Below are 13,701 nucleotides of genomic sequence, written 5' to 3'. Positions count from 1 at the left end.
ACCACAAACTATTATGAGGCACATAAAAAAGTCATCCAGACATCAAAAATTGTCAAGGAGCGAGTCTCCTGCTGCTTCTCCAGCACTGAAATAAAGTCCCGCTACTCTGGATTTATACCAGTTATATTTGAGGCGAATTTTAGCTTCAGGTTTCCAAATCTTTTTATTGAATTAAGGGCAGAATTCCTGTTTCCAGAGTTTCATATCAACATGACAACAGTGGAGCAAACAAGAATAGTCTATTTAAAAGCAGGCAAACATTTCACAGATGAAAGACAAACACTGTAGGTATTTATTAAGGCCCTAATCCAACCAAATCTCTAATCCACTTAGCAGTAGAAAAAAGCTTCAAACAACCATTTTCAAGATTCTCAAGCATCCGAACAGCTTTACTTCATCCTCTTCCTCAAAGGTATCCCCTTACTCTTATGTTTTCTGGATATGGTGAAGGACAACAGGACCTTTCCATAGTTTCACAGCATCACAGATTTAGAGACCCTGTATGTGGCTCTGCTCTTTCATTACACTGCTTTTTTTTCTTTCCCTCTCAATTCCAGACTGGTCTCGAAAAACTCCATAAATGGTTGGACTCAGTCCTGTATTTTGGAGTACTCTAGACTCGATGGTTTTTCCCCCAGGGCTTTTCCATAGAAAAACCTGGAGGCTAGTGGCTGAGAATGCCTAGCTAATTTTCTCCTAATAGAGCAGTGATTTTGAAGGCTTCAGTCATCACTACTGCTAAGTATTTCATTCACAGGATGCTCCCTGCATGCACATCACACATATGGAGATTCTTCTGCTCCCTTTCTTCTGCTTTTGCTGCTGCTATTACAGAGCTGCTTCTCTCCCTCTGGGACAATATGGCAGCTAATAGGGCTTAAGTGTACTTGTGCCCATCTAATGCTTTTTCATTCTCAGTCTAGTTTACTCCATGTATCTTCAGTTCTGCCTTCTTCAACTCAAATCAGAATGATTGTCATGAAATCTGTATTCACTTTCTGTGTAGAAACACAGAAAGCATGTTCTTTTGGTGTTTATTCTGAAATTCTGCAGAATAGTTGTCCTTGATATAGCTGGTGTGGTGAAGGATCTGACATAAAATTCACTTTTATTTTATTTTATTTTTTCATTCTAATCGCTTTCCTCCTAACAAATAATGAAATCTAAGTTTTAGCAGAAAAGCTGTTTGAAGAGCTGTCTAAAATATGAAGTTTTCCGAAATCGCAGTGTTTCCAAGAAGAGAGAGAACATTTGCCTGTTTTTAGATCAGCAGAGGAATAAATACAGATGATTAAATATATCATGAGTCTGAAATTATTTTTATTTTTCTGATGACCAAATGCTGTGCGACTGGCTTTGTTGTGCAAGGTTTTTCCCATTAGTTATTTTTAGGGGTTTAATATTGTATTTTCCCCTAACTGGTGACATAATGTCTTGTTAAGACAATTGACCCAAATAAGACTATGCCAACTTCATCAGAATTGGTCTTATACATCTGGATTTTTGATATTTTGGTGGGTCACAGACCAATAGTCTCTGTGGCATGGAAAATATTTAATTTTTTTTAGACTGCCAGCTTCAGCAAGACTCCTCCAAGTTGACACTAGTTAACAGTGACCTAATTCAAGCTTGATTGGACAAAGATGCCTGGCCCCAAGGGAAATAGAGCAAGGCAACCCACAAAATTGAAGGGTGAGGCAAAAAGCCTTGTCTTATGGGTCAGGAAGCTACCTGAGGGAAAACTGCTGCTTCAAAATATCAACAGCTATCATTTGGCGAAAAGCAAGTCATTGCATCGACATTAAAAAAGCTCCCTCAGTAGCTGACTAATCCATCATCTCCTTCCTCACTCCAGACTGAAAAATCCCTCCTACTATGCCAGCAAAACAGTGCCACATCTGTTCCACACTCCCAGCCCCTGCTACACAAGTGTGCAGAAGACTCTGAGAACTGAAGAGCTTGCACTGCCCTCATATTTTTAATATCTTAGTTACTCTTCTTTTCTTTAGCCTGGATTCCCAAGGACACAAAGCTAAAGTGATTACTTTCCTCCCCCAGTCATTAGTTCTGCAATCCAGTTGTCTGTTTCTGCCAAAACAGAGAAGGGGAGGTTTCCTAGAGGTGAGGTCCTCCTAACCTGGCACAAGAGAGGTCTGGGACCCATGCTGTCCCTGGAGTGGGCAGCCAATGGCCAAGCAACAGCACACCTGCAGACAGCCTCCTGTGCAGCTCAACAGGAAGAGAATTTAGGGAACCAGTGGTAAAGACAGAGAGGGCACAAAACCACAGGAAGCAAAGCTTCTTCCTTATGGAACAATTTATCTTGTCTTTTAACCAGTTATGTGGATAAATTAATCTCTTCCTTCATTTGCAATGAATAAAAGTAAAAATGTAGCAGTGTGCTTGCCCTGTGTAAAGCTGGAATGCAAATCTTATAAATACACTCTTCATCAAAGCCAAGGGACAGCAAAAATAACTTCTGAACTCAGTATGAAACAGCCAACTAAATTCAGATTATTAATCTAAGTATTTAATACAATTACTTATGTGAGACTTATAGCAAAACTTCACATTCTACCTTCATGAGTTAGTCTCAGGATTGTTTAGAGCTGGTATTCATCTGGTGACTTTATTCTCAGTATGAAGACTGATTTGCTCTTTATTTAATAAAGTATCTCAGCTGTGGATTGGTGTTGTTTTACTAATAATTCTTTCATGCTGATCATGTGTCTCTTGGTTTTATTTTGCTTTTTAAAAGCATTTTAATAGCATTTCTAAAATAAAAGCTGGTACTGAGTTACTTTTATTACAGTACGCAAAATGGGTCCAGAATATTTCAGGGCCTGCTATGGAGACCAGGTTTCCATCTGGCTAGGTCTCCAGGGAACTAGGAGTTTTATACTGTTGTTATACTTTGCATTAAATTTTTGGAAGAGACGGTTCCCTCCCTCCTGTCATTGACTCACTGGATGACTTCCATTGCTGGCCAATCACAGCCTCCCCCTCCTCCCAGCTTTACTGCTCATCCCTAAAACCAGGTTTGCATTTATTCTTTATTTTATTAGTGGGATTACATGCTCATTCGTCAGGCAACAACCAGGGAAAACAAACTTTGATCCTGAGAAGCAAGAACCCTTTTAACTTGAGCACTACAATTTATTCCCAAAGTAATAGAAGCTGTTGAACTCTTTGCTTTAAAATTTAGCTATAGAGTAAATCAGATGTATCATTATGCACTGAGCCTCCAGAAAGATGGCAAAACACTTTCCAAACTACAGACAAGTCTGCTTAGAATTTGACTGGTGCAGGCATCCTGGTACTGTGCCCTTTTAAGAGTGAAGGACAATGAGGCATTTGAAACCTGCAGTACTTTTGACCTTGCCAATGAAAATCAACTGTAGCTACTGAAGGAAATCTAGGCAGGGCCAGGGTGTCAGTGCAGGTGAGTTGCGTGTGTTCAATTACACTAGCAACCCTAATGTTTACTCTAACAGAATCAGTGCCTCCAGGTATAAAATCCAGCGTAGTTCTTTTCTGCAGTCAGCAACAGCAATGAATGCAAACTAACTCCTTGGATACGGGCAGCCCAAAGAAATATGCTGCTCCTAACTGACCACTATAGCTGAGATCATGTTGCCAGAATACAACCCAAAACTCACAGAAAACAGGATGAAACATTCAAAATGAGGAAAGATAGATGCATAAACAACCTATACAGCAGAGCTTCAGGCAGAGAGAGTCAGCAGTGCTCCAGCAATATCTGTAGTTCCATTGCAGAGTGATGGCATTTGCAACAAGCAGCTTTGAGTCATATAGGTTCCATTTCAATAGTTTTCAATTTGACAATCTTGTTGCAGGTGTTTTGTGTCACAAATTAGGTTGGCCACTGGAGCCCAAAACTGAAGGTTTTGACACCAGGACTGCAAGGTAGTCCACTAAGGAAAAGATGTTTCTGAGATCTGAACTAGTGTTTTTAACCAAGAGTAAGCAACAACTAGAAAAGTTTACTGATGTAATACTTGACAATATAAGGCTATTCTGAACTGATGGAAAAGTATCATAGAAAGGGGAGAACAGTGTGTTTGTTTCAAAAGCAACTAGTTGCACTGTCATTTCCATGCAGCTCAAGAAAAGAATTCTTTGTTGGTATGTCATGAAAATAGCTGCAGCTAAGTGCTTAAAAATGAGCCTAGATAAAAAAGAGTGTTTACATAATCTGCGTCTTTTTGAAAAGACAAAAGCCATAGAGCATCAGAAAGATACTTCAAAATCAAAATCAAGAAAAAGCACTGAAGGGTCAGCATCACCTTTCCGAAATTGTTTTGAAAGTTTTTTTTTTACATTGCAACTCTTTAGTCCTCTTTTGATCATTTTGATCCCATTACCACTACTGCTAATGCATCCTTTATACACCAGCATGAAGAGCTGCTTATGGCAATGAGGCTATTCCCACGCACTAAGTGGAATACTTCACAGAACCACAGAAGCACAGGATCATAGGGGTTGGAAGGGACTTCTGGAGACCTTCTTCTGGAGACCTGGAGACCTGCTAAAGCAGGTTCCCTACAGCAGGTTGCACAGAAAAGTGTCCAGATGGGTCTTCAGTATCTCCAGAAAAGGAGACTCCACCACCCCTCTAGACAGCCTGTTCTAGTGCACTGTCACATTAAAAGTGAAGTTCTTCCGCGTGTTCATATGAAACTTTCTGTTTTCCAGTTTGTGCCCACTGCCTCTTGTTTTGTCAGGGCACTGTTGAAAAGAGCTTGGTCCCAACCACTTGACTCCTATTCTTCAGTTATTTATAAGCATTGATAAGAACCTCTCCTCTCAGTCTCCTCCATGCTGAACAGCCCCAGGTCTCTCAGCCTTCCCTTGTGAGGGAGATGCTCCAGGCTTCTCATCATCTTTGTGGCCCTAAGCTGGTCTCTCTCCCAGAAGTTCCCTGTTTTTCTTGAACTGAGGAGCATAGAACTAGACACAGTGTTCCAGAAGTGACCTCATCAGGGCAGAATAGAGGAAGATCATCTTCCTCAACCTGCTGGCCATGCTCTTTTTAATGCATCTGAGGATACCATTGGCCTTCTTGGCCACAAGGGCACCTTGCTGGCTCATGGCCAACCTGTTGTCCACCTGGCCACTCAGAGCCTTCTCTGAAAAGCTCCTTTCTAGCCCCTAACTTGTACTGATGCAAGTGGTCATTCCTTCCCAGGTGTAGGGCTTGTTGAACCCATCAGCTTCCTCTCTGCCTAGCTCTCCAGCCTGACCACATCTCACTGAATGTCAGCACAGCCTTCTGGTGTGTCAACCACTCCTCCCAGCTTTGTACCCTCGGCAAACTTGCTGAGGATGCATTCTAGCCATTCATCCAGGTCACTGATGAAGATGTTGAACAAGACTTGTACCACACTAAGTGATACTTGTCCTAATATAACTGCACTCCCACTAATGACTGTGCCTTTATAACAACAACAGAATGAAACTACAAAAAAACCACTTTTAAGCCAGTTGTAGTGTCAAAAATACATAAATAGAGGCCAGTCCTTAGCAATGATAATGTTTGAACACTGGCAACTTCATGAACAGATGAATGGTCTGTTGAAAAAACTGTGACTAAGAAGACTGAAGACTGAGAGTGTGGCTCAGTGGGATCTGGCTAGCACCCCATAAAACAACATCGCACTTCCCTTATAAAATCTCTGCCACTAAAATACCACCCAAACATTAGAGTGCTTGGGAATGAGCAATGAAGGACTCAAACTGCTTCCCTCCTGCTGAATATAATCCTTCATCACTCCCTCCCACTTCATTATCTCAGTCACTCATGGCCACGCATGAACTGCTCTATCATACACCACAGTTAAATCTTCCAATACCCTCTGGTTCTCAGGAGATTATGTACCTGTTGCTAACCCGTGTTGCAGCCCTGCTTCCCAATGCATCCAGGACCTCCTCCTCAAGTCCCCACTGTTCTCTCCTCTCTGCTCTTCTTGCCTGCCTGCCTTCCTGCTCTTTGCAAATATTGCTAATACATGCATTCTCTTGAAGCAAACACCCTTCACTTTCACCCTTTGTCCAGCAGCAACATGTCGGCCCATACTAGCCACACTTCATCAGCTTTCAGACACTCATCTCCCTCAGGTTGCCCAAAGCTGGCTTTCCTGAGTCTGAATTCCTCATGGCATCTCATGTTCCCACCAGAGTATACAGGCCCATGCAAGACCATTGGTTTCTCCCAGACATAACTCTAATCTGCAGTAAAGGATCCTGGGGGCACTCATGTACATAGCGAAAACTTTGCTTTTGCAGATGTGACACATTTGCTGAAACATTAATGAACTGCTTAGGAACATAAAAGTGTCTGCCAAACATTGATTAAAAATTTAACATAGCTGCTAATGAAAAAAATAAACACTTCTTTGAGCAATGCTATGGACTTTTGAGAAATGTCACCACTTCATTGACTGAGTTAACTTACCAAGAAGTCGCTACCTCTTGCTTGAAATTAGGAAAATTTACTACCTCTTTTGTTCTGAAATCTATTTCTTACATTTTTACATTCTAGTGCTGGGAGAATCAAATTAACCCTTTACATTCACTCTGCTAGGCTCACTCCTTACCGTAGTGTGAGCAAACAGTCTCCAAAGAGGACACAGGAGCAATTGCACAACCCAGGTTACACACAACAGAAAGCCAGTTCTGTTACTTATAGCAGTTGTAAAGCCTGAAAATTACTGCATGGTAAAACCTTTGAATGTATGTATAATAGCCTTTTAAATAACATTTAGAAATGACTTAGAAATAAGCTGCTCTTAGCATAAAAGCTGTCAGTGTTAGATCAGAATAATCTAGGTTGCTGCAGCTCTCAGTCAGCCAATTTTCAGCCCAAGACAAAGTTAAGGACCCCAGAATTTACAGACACACAGAGTTCCAGCAGATCTGTTGAATCTAATCCAATCTTTCCAAAGCTCTCGTCTGCTACTTTATACACTCCCAACTACGTTAAACAAAATCCTCTTCTTGGTATCATACCACGTAGGCCACTAGTCTTTACAATTCCTTGTAAGGAGGACACAATTAAAACATCGCAGAGCCGATCAAAACAATTGCTGCCTATGCCATCTCTCTCTTCCCGGTGGATTCTTGGCTGGTAGCTGCCTCCATCCCAATTCCTGACATCCCCTGCTCCTGGGCACAGCACAGGGGCTTGCAGGGGAGGAACAAAGGTGGCTCCAAGCCACTTTCGTGCCTTGTAACTGATGCCAGGCTACTTAAGCTGTGCTGGCTTGCAGGCAGCCCCGCAGGGGCCCTGATGTCAGCCAAGAGCAACCGTTTGCAACACATGCTGGTTCCTCCCCGCCAGCTCCTCTTGGTTCTGCCCTCGCAGCCCAACCCAGCAGCCAGTTCTGCAGCTGCCCTCACCCCAGCAGCTGAGAGCAGCAGGTCCCCGCTCCCCAACTCACCGCACAGCACAGAGTTACACATGCCTCTGAGAAGTAGAAACGATGGAACAGGGGAGAAAATCTCCTTTTCCAGAAAAGCTTTCCTCTAAATACTCGTCTGAGGCAGACAAAAGTCCTGTTTCCATGACATAAAACATCACTGTTCCTTAATGGCACTTGCAAACAGGACACGTAGTATTGCAACATGATTTCCAGGGCTAATAAAGCAGAGGAATCACAAGGGTGAGATATGATAAGTGCTGTTAGTCTCACTGGTTCCTGTATGTCACTTGGTTGCTCCAGTGATACCAGCATGGCTTGGATCGAACTACAAGAACTCAAAACATGAAAAAAAATGTTAAAAATGCATAGATTATTTTTCTCCCTGACCCTTTCCTAACTCTTATTTGTTTGCTTGGCAATGATTATTTCAACTATTTGCACTGCAAAATGGTGCCAATTTGGCCTCTAAGAAAAATTACGATTATTTTGTTGGAAATCATGGGATGTACCCTCTCTGCACTGGAGACATGTGCAGGCCCGTCCGGCCACAGGCTGCCCATATCCTCTTGCCCACCTCATTTTCTCTTTGTGGTGACAGAAGGGGGATGGCTATGCTTCCTGTGGGGAAGGAGGACGTAAACCAAGTAAGTGAAACCAATAAAGGAAGAGATATTCCCATGCTTCAGACAGACAGAAATACGTGTAAATGAAATGTGGTCATTAATTTTCTAGTCAGTGGATTAGGACTCTGAATAGGTATAGGTGAATAGGTGCTGATAACAGCACCCCATTACCTGTACAATTGCCTGGCACAGAAGGATTACAAAGCCTGTGACCATGATTACAAAGACTTCCATTTTCTGAAAGCTCTAAATGTCACTGATAAAACCAATCGTTGCTAAGCTTGCCTGGTCTATACGGTGATAGTGCCAATGGGGAGAGGAGGAGACACAAGAAGTGGGAAGGAAAGGAATGGGGCACAGGCAAAATGCGCATGTGCATCCTGTCTGTGTTGATACTCAGTCCCACCAGAGCTCACTGGGATAAGTGGAAAGGCTCCCACTGACTTCAGTGGACTTTGGATGCAGTCCCAGAAGCTTCAACCTGTAAACAGACAGATATGAGCATGTGCCTGCCCGGGTAATTTCCCCTAAATAAAACCACTCTGACACGAGAGTGGCCCCTTGAATAAAGGTTTGCTGGAAGCAAGTGTGGGGAAGAAAGAAGGAGAGCCTGCTGCCATGAGGCAATAGTGAGGACCACACAGCCCAACCTCTAGGCCCAGGTCCCGGGCCCTCAGAATCCCGTACTCTCTTGCTGTCCCCTTGGGACTCAGCTGTTCAGGCAGCACGTACAACATGAACTATCCCATCCAAGGAGGCCACTGCAGATGGGACAGCAGGAAAAGGGGGAAGGCATGGGGATTGCCAGGATCAGGCTGCGCCTTCTGGTTCCCTCCATGTCTCCAGAGCAGCAAGAGCACAGCCCCTTGATGATAAAAGACATTGTGAAATCAGTGTCAACACACCTTGTGTCACACTGGCTGCTCCTCTGGCTGTTGTGTGCCGGTGCCATGTGAGAACCAACAAAGGAGACTGCCCAAACATTTTGGGATGGCTGAGACTGTCTATGCAACTCTAGCTTAGATTGCACAATTTCTTTAGGAATTTTACATTTTTCTTAGTCAGTCTATTAACTCTGATTGTTATAATAATGAGCAGAATATTAGCTGCAGGAAAAGAATTTTGACCTGCTATTAAAGACATAATGATTAATGCCCATATTTAGCTGTTCATAGTAAACATTTTTTTCCTACTTTCAGAACAGGAAAGTATTTCAACACATACCAGGATTCATTGTAACATCATTAATCATGATGATTTACCCTAGTGTTCATGTGGATGCAAAATATAATTCCTTGGGAATTTCATTGTAGCTTAGCATTAATTCACATTTACTCTATTACAAACTCCCCTTCCCTTTCAATCTTTTTCTTGCAGTTCCCCCAGGTTATCTTGCGTAGCTACATACCGTAACATTTAATCTATTTAATAGTGCTTTCTTTAAGTTTGTATTATTTGTTTGTTGTTGTTTGCTGCTTGCACCCACTCAACTATTCATTCATTCCTGTTAGAAATTAACAGGCTACAGCTACAGAAGCGTGTCCTCAGTTAGAGTCATAGACTTCCCACAGCGTTTCTCTAAGGCTACATGACAACAGTACAGCGTCTTAGTCTCCCCTCTTTCCCATCTTCCCTACTCTACATTTTAAGTGTTCAATCCTCAGTCCTGCAAGCCTATGTTGCAATTAAATAACAAAGACCTGCTGTCTCAGGGTGTCCTGCATTTCTTAAAATCAAGCATAAAAGTTAGCAATCTTAAAAAATTACAGATCTTAAAGCGAGGGACTTGCATACTCTACGGTCAAACAATATCTCTGAGAATAGTCACAATGACAAAGTCATTCTCTCCTTCATTGTTAGTATAAATGCCCCTGGAATCAACAAAAGCACATGAGCCCTACACAAGTTTATGCTTAAACAAGCTGTCCTGAGGGCAATTACTGAAGTAATCTGGCTGGAAAGACCAAAGAGCAGATTTGTTTGAATTAGCACATGGAAAAAAATGAAGGAAAATTTCCGTTGCCCCAGAAAAAGAGGATCGAGAATGCATCCCAATGATTCGTCCTCCAGTGGTAGCTATTACATTTAACATTAATAAAATCTTTATTCATAGCAAGCTTAAATAACATACCTCAAAATATTTCCTTGGTGCGTAGATGTGCTTTTTGAACATCTGATTAAGACATTCTTTGCCATGGGCACTGCGTATTTGTCTTCATACGTCATTCTTTTTACATAGTTATGGTACGTGTCATACATTTTTGATGCATGGAATATTTATGTGAGAAGATGCTAGCCGAAACATAGGCTCTGCCATAACCGATGAGGCACCTTGTCCATCAAGCCCCAGCACCCAGCCTGTAAGGAAAACATTCTTTGCCGGCACAGTAGGAAATAATGGCAGTCCAAGAGAGACCAGAACCAGAATTCTGGATGTGAAAATACACTGATTTGGAGAAAATTAGGATCAATCTCCAAAGCACACAGGTGGGACCCTTCTCTAAATGCCACGAATTCCAGTTTCCTCTACTGTATTCCCTTAAATATCAGGAAAGATTGACTACAGATTCAGAAAACTACTTTAAGTTCAGCCCTTGAAGCCCTTAATTAAATCATTGGATTAGAAAAATTAAATACGGAAAATGAAAATATCACATGGGAAAACTCCACAGTTTATTGTATAACCAGCAGGATGAATAAAGTCAGCTTCCCTGCCATTTGCTGTCTTTTCACCCTAACTAAACTACTTCTCCTTGCCCTGTGAGATTTCTGTCCAATAAGAAGCACACAGTGCAGTTAGTGCAGGGCTACACATGGGCTCATCAGCCAGCAAGACGCTCACTACCCTATAGAAGAACTCATGCCTGCCTTTCCATTGGTGGTGTGTGTTAATTTGAACATCTAGCTCTCCAGATTCCAATTTTCAGGAAACTGGCAGGAATTGAATCCCTCTGAAAACCTAGCTTCCCATCCCACCTAGATGTAATCAGCCAAAAGGTGGGGACAAGGAGGAAATGGACAGCAGTTACACTATCACCAGCTCCTTAGGAAGCCAAGGTGTAGCTGCTGAGGATCAATGCCACTCCTGTGCCACGCTGATGCCAGCTGCACCTGGGTGCGGCAAAGTGTCTTTGTCCCTATTTTTCTATTGTGAGCACAGCCCTGTGACTCCCTTGCCAAGTGACACTACATGTACCTGTAGTCACTGCCTCATTAGATAAGAGCTTATCTTCCTCAGCATATATCGAGCACATCGTGCAATGTCATTAGATTGCGACTCATATCAAACAGTTGATCTACATTTATCCATAAATCTTTGGTTCCCACTTTTATTACACAAATCAGAGAACAATTACTTAAATTTAACATATGACTCATTACAGATTAGTTCATGAAGTGAATAATCCCTCTCATCCCTTATGTCATAGGAAATCACTCAAGTGCACTGTTTCATAGTATCTACACCCATCTCTCACTGCACACATTAATATTTATATGTGAGATGACCTGTGGCATCTATGTGTATACAACCTGTGAAATAACAAGTTGTGAGATAACGTGTAGCTGCGGAGCTCACCATTTGCTGACAGACTGCATCAGTTACTGCAATACACAGCGGCAAGGCTGGTAAATAAATCCTAACGGTTTGCTGTGCAGGCAAGGGTGAGGTGAAGCAAGTTTTCTCCTGTTCTGGATTGGCAAATGCTCTGAGACACATCAAAGGAAGCAAGATGCTGACACTGGTTCACAGAGCTCTGTGGGAAGGTAGGTGGGGAGAATCCCAGATCTGCTGGGAAGAAGAGAGAAAGAAGTCCATGCTCACAGGGCTGGGTGTGGTTCCACCTGAAGTTGGAGAAAGCTTGCCATGATGGGCTGAGAAGAAGCACAGAGCTGCTAAAGAAGAAGCACAGGCACCCGCAAGTGAAGGCTCCTTCAGATAAGAGAGGCAGGAAAGATATTCAGCAGCTTATCCTTTGTTTTGTGTGTTGTTTATTTTTAATAGGTCAGAATATTTGCTGTATTATCAAGGTAAAAATTAGGCCCTTTTAAAATCATAGAATCGTTAAATTAGAAAAGACCTCCACAATCAGCCAGTCCAACCACCAGCCCACCCCCAGCACGCCCACTGCCCACGTCCCTCAGTGCCACATCCACACGGCTCCTGAACACCTCCAGGGACGGTGACTGCAACACCTCCCTGGGCAGCCTGTGCCACTGCCTCACTGCTCTTACTCAGAAGAAATTCTTCCTAATACCCAACCTGAACCTCCCCTGGTGAGGACACTGTGACCAGGACACAGACCTACTGCTGTTCTCATGTAGTGCCGGGTATGGGAGGCATTACAGCTAACTCTTACTATAAAAGGGGGAAAAAAAGAGGGAGCCTCTGCACTGGAAAGGGATGTGAGGACTTCAGGTGTTAATGATACCATAGGACGTTAAGTGGAAACAAGTGGAAAGTATTTCACTCCCTTGACAATTTGTACTCAACTCAGTTGATTAAGTAAGGATGATTTAAAATTGCGCCTGCCTTCGAAGTCCATCAAGGTCCTAGCAGGAAACACAACTCAAATTGCAGGATTCTTCTCTGGTCAAAGCCAGCAAGGCCAAAACCTATCATTGCCATCAGATAACAGAAAGTCATGATAAAAACATATACTATGCCTCTTCACTAAACTCTGAGCTTCCACATCTCCATAAGAAGAGCATCACGAGGCTCCAGTCTGATATCACATTATTGACAGGAGGTGAACGTTCTCCCAGCAACAGCAGCCAAAGGGCAAAGTCTTCCTCCTTAAAGATAATATCACCCAAAACAGTCCCACTGTCTTTTTTTTCTAATGAACTGTTGTATCTGGGTGGATCACACAGCTACTGTGTGAGTCATACCTTGAGATGTATTCAGTTATTACTCCATTAAGACAAACTGTCAATGAAGTCAAAGGGAGTTTAAGGGGAAGTGAGGAGTGGAATAAGAGAAACATTTATCCTCTAACCATTTTGATCTTATTTCAGCCTTATTATATGACTGAAAATCACCACAGGTGGTCTGTAAGGCTCTTCTCAATGCCTGTTTTGGCAGTCTGTTTTTGTGAACACAAAAGTCTGCCAAATTCTGCATATGTCTTCATATGTGTTTAATTTCATTCAGGAGCACCCCAAAATAACAAGGGCCAAGTTTAAGAGGCAAACAATGATCTGGCCAAATGACAGCATTTAATATTTTGACTTATTTTTGCACCAGTTGGTTGGCTCTAAAACACAGTTCAAATCCACATTACATTTAGTCTGATTTTAAGTAATTTTCTTAATTTTCTTTTCATTTTAAGTAATCTTCTCTTGCATTATGGTAAAGCAAAGGTATACTTTAAAAGGCCTAGTTCTGCCTGCACAGCAGTGGCTGGCTTTATTTTGCCGTGAAAGTAAGAATTGATCTTAATCCTCCTCTTGATCAAAAGTGTGTTAAAGCAAATTTTAAAGTTTAGCTAACCTACAGAGTTTCAAATAATTGCACAATAAATAGTTAACTATGCTTTCTGCAGTGCACTGGTACACTGGGCAAATTGGCAAGATGCTTGTAAGCTACACCTCTTCAATAACATATCTTCCAAAACAAGCAAACCCTGCATGGTTAT

At 42.2% G+C, this 13,701-nt stretch overlaps 1 long non-coding RNA gene across 1 annotated transcript in view; it reads right to left on the bottom strand.

Annotated features, from left to right (window-relative positions):
• Positions 1-7,717, bottom strand: part of LOC146545545 (uncharacterized) — a 33,528-nt gene extending 25,811 nt beyond the window's left edge. The window contains exon 1 of the long non-coding RNA XR_014881248.1: positions 7,461-7,717. This is a non-coding gene — a long non-coding RNA (uncharacterized LOC146545545). The remainder of the gene's footprint in view (positions 1-7,460) is intronic.
• Positions 7,718-13,701: the final 5,984 nt, after the last annotated feature.

Source organism: Meleagris gallopavo, chromosome 1 (assembly GCF_905368555.1).
Source record: "Meleagris gallopavo chromosome 1, MGAL_WU_HG_1.1, whole genome shotgun sequence".
In the NCBI taxonomy this organism is placed as follows: domain Eukaryota; kingdom Metazoa; phylum Chordata; class Aves; order Galliformes; family Phasianidae; genus Meleagris; species Meleagris gallopavo.
Note: the sequence above shows the minus strand (reverse complement) of the source record. Positions and strands in the feature narration are given on the sequence as shown.